General features: G+C 44.3%; 1 protein-coding gene across 2 annotated transcripts in view; it reads right to left on the bottom strand.

Moving 5' to 3' along the window:
• Positions 1–392: 392 nt before the first annotated feature.
• LOC112156928 (MORN repeat-containing protein 4) overlaps positions 393–9,730 on the bottom strand; it is a 30,182-nt gene continuing 20,844 nt past the window's right edge. Inside the window, exons 6-7 of one of the 2 annotated variants that reach the window (XR_004948677.1) lie at positions 2,807–3,954; positions 393–2,288 (exon numbers count right to left, since the gene is read on the bottom strand). The gene's annotated coding sequence lies outside the window, so the exon portion shown is untranslated. Of the gene's footprint in view, positions 3,955–9,730 lie in introns of both variants that reach the window. The other variant, XR_004948675.1, reaches the window with a different exon arrangement.

Below are 9,730 nucleotides of genomic sequence, written 5' to 3'. Positions count from 1 at the left end.
AGTCTGGAGATACGATACGTATCTCGATACGTGAATCACGATACGTATCGTGATAAAGACCAGAACAATGTTTTACTTTTCTGTACTCGTCCCAAGTAAAACCCGAATTGTACAACGAGAAAAACTGCGATGTGGACTGAACATTCAACAGCAGCTGGTCCTCGTTGTTGTTTTGGTGTAGAGCTGCTCAAAGAGGCTCAGTGCTGCCGACTAGTGGTCGGAGGTTTGGGTGGAAAACAAAAGACGTCACTCTATGTGTGTTTGGGGGTCAGCCAGGCCCACCCTGAGCTGCATGGCGCCCGAAGTGAAACAGGATTTCTGCGCTCTGCCTGCACGCATAAACACACGAATATCACGGCCCGACAAAAAAGACACACAGCAGCTGCCTGGAATATGTTGAAATAAGGATTTATTTATTATTGTCAAAGATGAAATAATAACCACGTAAAAATAGTTTTTGGATAAAACTGCCTAATCAGAACACGAACCTCCAACTTTTGCAATGGGGGGGGTTGCACGAACATTTGATACAGATCTACCAGCGTGGTAGATGATGTGACATGGATCTGTAGTGTTTAAGGGTTAAAGAAAAAGAGGAAAAAACACGAGAGTCCCAGTTAAATTTATCTTTTTAAATGAAAAAACATTATTACTTTTCTACCAAAATGGGGGAGGGGAAGAATTTCCAAGCAACTGAATGTAAATAAAACAGACAAACTTCTGCGTTGACTCATTTTTCCTCCTCTTTTACCTTAAAGCTCTCCCTGACGGCTTGTTTTGCTTTTTCATCCTTAAAGTTTTGAAGAATTATCAACATAACACATCGCCGTCCAGGACCAAGAAAAATGTTTTATTATGTCAAACTTTTGAGTTATTTTATCTGTGGTTTTAATTATGAAATGTTTTAATATTTTACTATTTTACACTAAATGAAAAAAAAAACAAATTTGGCTCCCCCTTCAGGAGATGGCGCCCTAGGCGGCCGCCTAGCTCACCTATGCCCAGGGCCGGCCCTGGTGTCAGCATATCCTTATCTGGTTTTAATCTACTGACTACTCCACGTACTGTTTTTATTTTCTTCTTTCCTTTTTTGGTAACTAAATCGATATAAGTGTCTGCAAAAAAATATTGTGATATATTCCCAAATCGATTCCCGCCTACACCACTATCCAAAAACTCGTCATCCATAAACTCAGACATTCATAAAAACTATCAACATTATTTCCCTCCTTCTGTCGGACGTGTATGACTTTCTAACATCGTTTACTGCCTCCAGTTAAAGAAACGCGTTAAGATCTGAGAGTTACACAAATCCACAGAGAAAACTCAGTTAAACCCTGAAGTAATCTGATTACAACAGTGAATCAAAGCAAACTGAATGTTGGAATGAAAGGCTTTTATGTTGAAAATCCTGTTCAACCAAATGTGTGAATGAGCTAAAGTTAATTTTAATCTAAAATCCTGTTTTTGGTGTTTTTAAACATGTTTACATTTAGATCAAAATCACATTTCTAAAAACGTCTTTATTCAAATCGTGAATCAGGAGCAAATAAAAAAAACTGCTTGAAAAAGATCATATTTGTGATGTAGAAAATAAACTGGGCGGGGCCACAGTCTCCCTGCTCCGCCCCTTTCTTTGTTTTCCTCGTCTGAACTGGAATCTAGAATGTTGAATATATTATTGTTGAACTGCTGATGTTTGGTTGTGAGGGGCTGTAAGCTAGTGGGGGAATAGAGAGAAAGCTCTCAGTAATGGGGAGGGGAAGAGGGGCGGGGTTAATCCATAATCAGGACTTAGGCTCTGAAGTTAAAGACGTTTTGCAAAATTCCTGTGACTCTGAAACAGTCCGGAGTCGTTTCTGATGAATATAAAGTCTCCAATCCCGAAGCTCCGTGATCCGACCAGGAAGCTCCGCCTCCATGCAGTCTGTGGGAGGACCCTTCGGTCTGCAGGGTGAAGCCGGAGGTCAGGATTAGCTGCTGTCCGAGGAGCGTCCTCGGAGCAGCTGCATCTCCTTCGGCTCTGGTTACCACAGACCTATAGGCCCCGCCTACCGCCCAACACGCCAAAACCGCCAGAAATCAATCGTCTGCTTCTGAATCAAGTCAGATCGGTTTGATACGGTTTGTCCGTGTATCTTTGGGAGGACGCTCAGAAACCGCCTCCGATCGTCCTGATGAGACGTTCCCGCTTCCATCCTGGATCCATCCGAGCAGCTGGCAGATCCGGTGACAGCTGGTTCCTCCTCAGGGCGGGAAAACCTGAAGAGCTCATTCATCACAAATACCTGAGGATCACAGGACTAGGACTCTCAGAATCTTGAATATTTATATCTGGTCTCCGCCCCCTCAGTTTCTTAGTCCAGCTTCCCTCCATCCTTCCCACATGCAGCTCCATCCCTCTTGTCCTCCTTGGATTTTTTATGTCCCAAATCAGCTGCAGGGAGAATCCGCTGGCATGTTGAATATGAGAACAGACCCATAAAATTAATGCTCCTGCTCTTAAAATCAAGATGTGCTGTGATGAGCCGCCCCGGGGAGGACTTTAATAACGTCTCCACGCCGGCGTGCCGAGAACTAAATGAAGGTGAATTTTGGGGATTTTCCTGGTTTATATGACCTTTCAATTATTTATGGGATTCAGAAACAAGACTGTGAAGCTGTTAGGAACCTTTCACCTCTGCATTCAGGGAATTCATTTTCCTCTGATTGTTTGTGATTCACTTCCTGTCAAGGTAATCCAAAATTATCTCACCTCTGAAATAAAAAGACACAATGAGTGAAATGAAGTTTGACTCTAGCTGACCTCCATTCACGCTCTGGTGTTTGTAAGTGGAGAAAACAACGTTCCCTCTGTGGTGTAACCGACCGGCGGAGTTCTGAGCTCAAACGTTTGGAAACGGAGAGTTTAAAACATCCCAACGTCAACCAGAATGTTAATCAAACATTCCGTCTCTAAGTCTCAAATCCTTCCGTTTTAGTTTCAGTCAAAGACAAAATGAGTTAAAGGCAGAAGTTTGTCAGGAACTTGGAGACTAAACTGTGACTCACAGGATCAGGAGAATCTGTTTGTTTTAGACAGCATCTCTTTTTGCTTCATTTTAGATCAATATTTAATATATTTTAATTTCCTCACAGGTTTGACTGAACGAGTTATTATTATTATTATGAAGATTTAGCAGCTGTGGGCGCTCAGACTGTGCTAGCGTGTTGTTAGCATGTTTGTATATGATAGCATGTGGTAGACATTTTCTTAGCATGGTATTAGCATTTTGTAGGTATGTTTGTATATTATTAGCATGTTTAAAGCATATTAACTCATCGTCATGTTGTTAGCATGTTCCTGCTCTGAACATCATGTTTGTGGTTAACTTGTGGTATCTGAGTTTATAATAACACGGATGTTGATGCTAAATTATCTCCGTGGTATTTCCACGTTCAACTCTTTAACCCTTTGATACCTGAGTACCACTGAACCATCTCTGTGACTCTTTGACTGTTTATACGTTTGCAGTAAAGTGCTGACAAAAGCAGATTTGTCCTGATTTCATTTAAAGAAATTCCATTGAATTGTGTTTATTGCATGACGAGTTACAGTCATTCACAGTTTGTGTCACTGGGGTCGGCTGTGGTGTTAAAGGGTTAATCTAAGTCCCTTTAACGTCTTCGGGGAGATCAGTTCCTGATCCTCCAAACCTTTAGAGTTTTGATGTGATTGGTTGACAGTTTGGTTTCCTTCATGGTCCTCCCAGCAGAGGATGGTCGGCGCTCTCACGCCGTTTTTACTGACATCTCAACAGATTTTTTCTGATCTATTGTCCAGTTTGGGCAGGTTGGCCCGGTTGTACGTCCAGACCCGGACCGGCTGGACCGGTTCCTGCTGAGGCTTTCTGCAGCTGCCGTCCGTCTGCTTCAAGGTCGATCCCATACCTTTGTCCTCTGCGTTCATCCGTTCTGCATAGAATTCAACTTTTCTTTCACACTCAGAATCCTTGAGAATGTTTGCGTAACTGTCATATGGATCCAACCACAATGGTGGATATATGAGGCTTATAAAATGTTTAAAAATAAATAATGTTACAAAGGGTTTTGCTCTCAGACAAAACAGGAATCGTCTTCATTGTACGAAGACTTTAGGGCAGAAAATTCAAAAGTTTAAGTCCAAGCTCACATTGAAAACTTCAGCATGTTTGTTTTCTCTTTAGTGCCACAAACGATCATTTTAATAGGCGACTAATCACTGATTTATTCTGATTAGTTGACTAATCGGATCAATCGCAAACTGGATGGAAAGCACACAACTTAACTATCGTTAGCTTTAAACTAACTAAAAACTAGATATATAAATTACCTGCAATAATGCTGGTGTGGATGCTGTAAGCTGAATTTGACCGCTGAAGATGCTGAAATTCCTGAAGCTGATGGCTGAAAACGGTGACTGAAATATGAGCTAAATGCCAAATTAGCCCAATAAACTAAAACAAAGCTTGAAATAGCTAAAATCGCTAGCATTAGCTGAAAAATTAGCTAAACTCCAAAATAGCCTTAAAAACCTTAATAAATGCCAAAATAGTCCAAAAATCTAGCAGAATGCTATTATAACTTTAAACTTTCTGACTCCATAGAATATAAAGTAACGACTAATCGAGTATTAAATTAGTCGACCAATCGTGGCGGCTCCACTGATCTTCCTGCTGTAGTCACACCTGAAACCTCATTGATTCTGTTTGATATTTGAAGCTTCTGTCTGAATGTTGAGGTTGGCGGGACGCATTAGGAGAGCTGTAAATGTAAAGGTGGCTGAACGTTGGCGGTAGCGGCTGATATATGCGTTTTAATAAGGAGCAGCTGGTTTTCAGGGTGACGTTCCCGTCTAACCTTTTTGTCTTTATCCTCTCATCTCCGAGTGCCGGCGTACGAGCTGCTGAAATTTTTATGTAGCAGATGAATACACCTATTATCTGCCTCCCCCAACGGACCCGTGCACGCTCGTGGACGCACGCGCACACACACACAAACTCCCCAAAGCGCCGTTGTGAGGACTGAAAACCCCGAGCAATTAAAAGCAGGAGCTGCGCGCGGGGCGCATGTTTCCTGCCTGTTGGTGCATCAGGACGGCGCTGGTGAGGCGGCGTGCGTCGCCGCTCTGCTGCAGGACGCTCTTATCAGTATGCCGCGTGCACTTCCTCTCCAAACATGGCCAAAGCTTTTGGGAGCCGGACCGCCTTTGAGGACGGCGTGGACGGGAGAGGAGGGAATCCCGGCTGAAACGGTGTGAGCGGCGAGGCCGGAGTCGGCTTTAAGTGAAGGAATAAAGAGGCGTACATCTGCCACTTCTGATTGGATAGGTGAAGACGATCTGCAGAACATATTTAAATCCTTCACCATGGCAACAGGCGCTATGATTAGGGCCAAACAGGAAAAACTGCTCGCAGCTCTTAGGATTGAGATGATACAAATTAAGGAACTCTGGACGGTTGCCAAGGAGACGAACAGGCGGCGGGGTTAAAGTCCAACCTAAACACACCTTAAGCTATTTTAGTGACAGGAAGCGGCTGGGGGAGGGGCTCCAGACCGCGACTTCCACAAATAATCGTTGGACCTGCGAGATGTGCGATCAGAGTTCAACCCGCCCGCATATGTCTGCGCCCGGCAGCCCTCGCCGCCGCCGCGCGCTTTATTCTCTTTCAGGATATCAAAGACATCAACAGTTCCACCGTTACAACACAACAGAGTATGGCTTTTCCCACAACAACCGGTGCTGAAACACACATGAGGCCAAAGCTGAAGCACGTCCCACATGATCCAGGTGAGGTCACCTGAAGAGAAGAGCTTCAGGAGGTGGTTCGCTGATTCTCACCAATGAGCCTCAAGCCAGGTTCACACTGGACGCGGAGGCGGCGCAGAGTGGACTTTTATTGTGAAAAATTGGTTATATTTTTAAAATCAACTGGATTTTCTCATGTATCGTGATGTAAATAGATAGACCAGACGCGCCTTAAGCGGAGGACCGCGGCGCTCCACGCCTGGTGTGTTCCGCACCATAGGTGAACAAGGGCGCCGAGTGGAAGCGGCCTCCGTCCTCGTCCAGTTGAACCGACATCACAGTTCTGGCTGGTTTCCACTGAGCAGAACGGTCCGGTATTTTGAGCATCTCCGTTATAAAATGGACCCATGAAGCCGTACCATGTTGTAGGTCCATAGAAAAGTGGGTGGAGCTACTGTTGAAACCAGTCGATTGATGGAAGGTCATTGCCCTCAACCTTCTCTCAAACCACATGAAATGCTTAGATTATAAAAACAGAAAAGAGCTGCTGGACGACCTCCATTCTTGTTGCTGTTAGCTTGACCCGCGTGCGCCGCGACGGTCCAACTTAGAGTGGAAACGCTCACCTGAATAACCTGGACCTTTCTAAACCGGACTGGACCGCTCAGTGGAAACGAGTTTTAGACATTCAGGTTTCTCTAATTCTTACTTTTAAAAACATTTGTTTGGTCAAAAATGCAAACACATCTTTTTTTAACACTGAAACAAAGAAACAGTCTGTCACTGAGCTCACAAGTGCATAATTACACTTCAACCAATTAGCCACGCCCCCATTTCACTGTAGCTATGATCTGCACCATTGACAGTATCAGAGAACTGGACTGAGCGCGTGTGACGGTACACATAGAAAATGACTTGGTTCTGGATCCAACCAAATAGAGTCCATTCAGTCGTCATTTGGTGGCGTTACAGACGCCGCCATGTTGGAGCCAGACGTCACCAGAAAGCAGTGATTGGTGAATCGTTGGTCTGAGTCATCGTTTCTATGGCAACCCCCCTCACCAATCAGGAGTGAACTTGTTGGAAGGCCACACCCCTACGAACCTGAAAGCAGCCTACAAGAAGTCTGTAGATCTTTTTGGTTAGTCGTGGGGGCCAGCAGGCTCCGCCTACTTTTACTAAGGCATCTGATTGGTCAGTTAATAACTTGAACTACAGAAAAATATCTTAAAAAATAGGATTATCAAGAAGATGTTAGAAGGTATTATGGTCTTCTCTACTGAAGACGATGGAATTTTGGCTTCCTGGAGCCACTTCCTGTTTGGAACTCCAGGGGGAGGAGTCACTCAGTCCAGTCCACATATACAGTCAATGATCAGTTACGTAAAGATTCACCCTGAAGCAATTTCCCCAAATATTTTAAAAAGCTAAAAAAGGGTTGAAGCAGCTTGTAGTTCTGCAGTAATCAAAGGCCTCTGACTGACACACTGCCCCCTACTGCTTTGGGGTGGAACATCCGTGCTCAGCCCTACACTGGAATCAACTTAATTTTGATCTGGAAGTCCTGAATCAGATTACTAAATCTTGTCATGTCTGCTGGTATTTTCTATCATGAAAACATGAAGATTAATGTCTGATAAAAGAGATCATGTGACGCAGCTCTAATCTGCTGCTTCAGTGTTTTATGTACTTTATTGGTAAAAATGTCATTTTCTAAAAGTGATTAGAAAGTATTTACACCCTAACGTCTGACTGGAAATGTGTCGGATTTCCAAACATATCTGCTAAAAAAATGCACGAATTCCTGAATATTTAATCTAAGCTGAATAATTGTTGATGCATGAATTAGAGATCTCTGTATTCTGTCACAAAGCACACATATGGCTTCCTCTCACAGCCTGTTGTTTCACACTGGCGGTCTCGTCTGAAGGAATTTGTGGTTAAAATTAACAGAAATGCTTCTGAACGTGACGATGAGTGAATGCCAACGCCGACAGACTAATGAGTCCAATTATATACAGTTCTAAAGTGAGGAGAGCTCGGGATCGTCAGATTATCACTGAGCTCCACTGGGTTCAGATTTGAAAGTGACATGGAAACAGAATAAAGGACGACACCTGGATGATGTGGGACCTCAACACAAACCTCCTGATCAGCTTCTGAAAGCATCGAACAAAAAGACATGTTGAAACCAAGAGGATCACAGTTCAGTAGAAAAGCTGAGAGAACCAGAAAGTGTTTGAGGATACAAAAGCTCAGTTGAAAAGCTTTTTCATTAACATGCTTTTCCATTTCCAGACTCCGCCGCAGAACTCTGCATTGAGGGTTTTTGCTGATTGTGTGAAAGAAACAGTAAATTCAGCCAAATTAATGAACAAAAATGAAATATTAAACCGTTTCTGTCAACACAAACGAGACTCTTCTGTTGGACGTAAACGCCGGAGAACCTGAATGATCCACAGGTTCTGCTGAGGCGCCGCCACAAATCAATGACTGTAAAGGGTTTTCATTCGCTTTCACTCTTAATTTAACTTCATGTTGTTCAACAAAAGCCTGAATGTCTTTAACTGTTACGAACGTTTCAGTAATCGATGAGGTTCAGAAGCAGAAATGGATTCCTGCTTTCAGGACGAGTTTGAGACATTTTGGCTTTTTTATCCTGATGGATACAGAGGCAAAAACGACAGCAGAAGACTGAAAGTCTCAGTCAGGTTCACCTGTGCGGGAGGTTTTAGGGCGTCCGGCTCCCTGGAGGGTTGTAGCGGTTGGATCTTAAAGGGAGCTCAGGTGTGTCTACTGCTAGCTTGAGGCTCATTCGGCCACTTCAAGGGACGCCATCAAAATAATATTAATAATAATATTGCGTAGTATTCATCAGCGAGGCTGTTGTACGACATCCTTACGCCACACTCTAGTCGTTAGTAAGGTGTGAGTACTGGCTAGTACTGGTGTGTACGTGATGAATAAGTGCCTGTAGGACGTCCACACGAACTCTGATTGTCTCATTTCTATCAGTCCAGCTGCAGTGAGGAGCGTGCACGTGTCACGTGAACATCACTAACGGGATCCTTGTTCAGTCTGAAGGATCTGGGGGGCTGAAATAATAAAACACCTGTACGACACACCTGCGACTCACATACTTCCCTTTATGGGTTGTAGAAGTGTTCACTACGACCTGTCGCCCGCAGCACGCCCATAGATAAACATGAATGTTTCCTCTCTACGGTTCACTGGCCGGTCTACGATCCAGAAACTTGGTGTGGGCGTATAATGTGGATATGAGTGTTCACTTGAACAAACATTTCCAAACTTGTATGCTAAGTGATTGAAAACGAGTTAAACGCACATTCTTGGATGGACGCCGTTTGTGAACGCAGCATCAGGCTCGTGATTCTCTTTGATGACCCGAGGAACCAGAACCCGTGCAGAATCTGTGAAGCTGTGGATGTGTTTGAGTCTCCTCCCAGCCAGCACCGCTGGGGGGCCCCACATGGTTTAAAAGTGGGCAGAAAATGTGGCCCCAAATGGGGCTACAGTGGGCACAAGTGGGTTAGCTCACTACGCTAGCCAGCCTCCCAGTGGACAGCGAAGCTCACTAGCACACTACAGCAGAGCTCGCTAGCTCAATACAGCGGAGCATGCTACATTACCGCTCGCTAGCTTCACACAATGGAGCTTTGCTAGCTTGATGCAGCGGAGCTTGCTAGCGAGCTGTTGCTAGCACGCTATAGAAGAGCTCACTTGCTCAATACAGCAGAACTCACTAGCTTGATATAGCAGAGATCGCTACCACGCCACAGCAGAGTTCGATACTGCCGAGCTTGTTAGCATGCTACAGAGAGTCCTAGCAAGAACTCGGTAGCAAGCTACAGCAGAGCTCACTAGTTCAATACGGTGGACCTCGCTAGCTTGTTACAGCGGAGCTTATTAGCTTGATACAGCGGAGATTGCTATCACGCTACA

The sequence above is a fragment of the Oryzias melastigma genome, linkage group LG1, assembly GCF_002922805.2.
Source record: "Oryzias melastigma strain HK-1 linkage group LG1, ASM292280v2, whole genome shotgun sequence".
NCBI classification, from domain to species: Eukaryota; Metazoa; Chordata; class Actinopteri; order Beloniformes; family Adrianichthyidae; genus Oryzias; species Oryzias melastigma.
The sequence above is the reverse complement of the archived record's forward strand: the minus strand, read 5'-3'. Positions and strand labels throughout refer to the sequence as shown.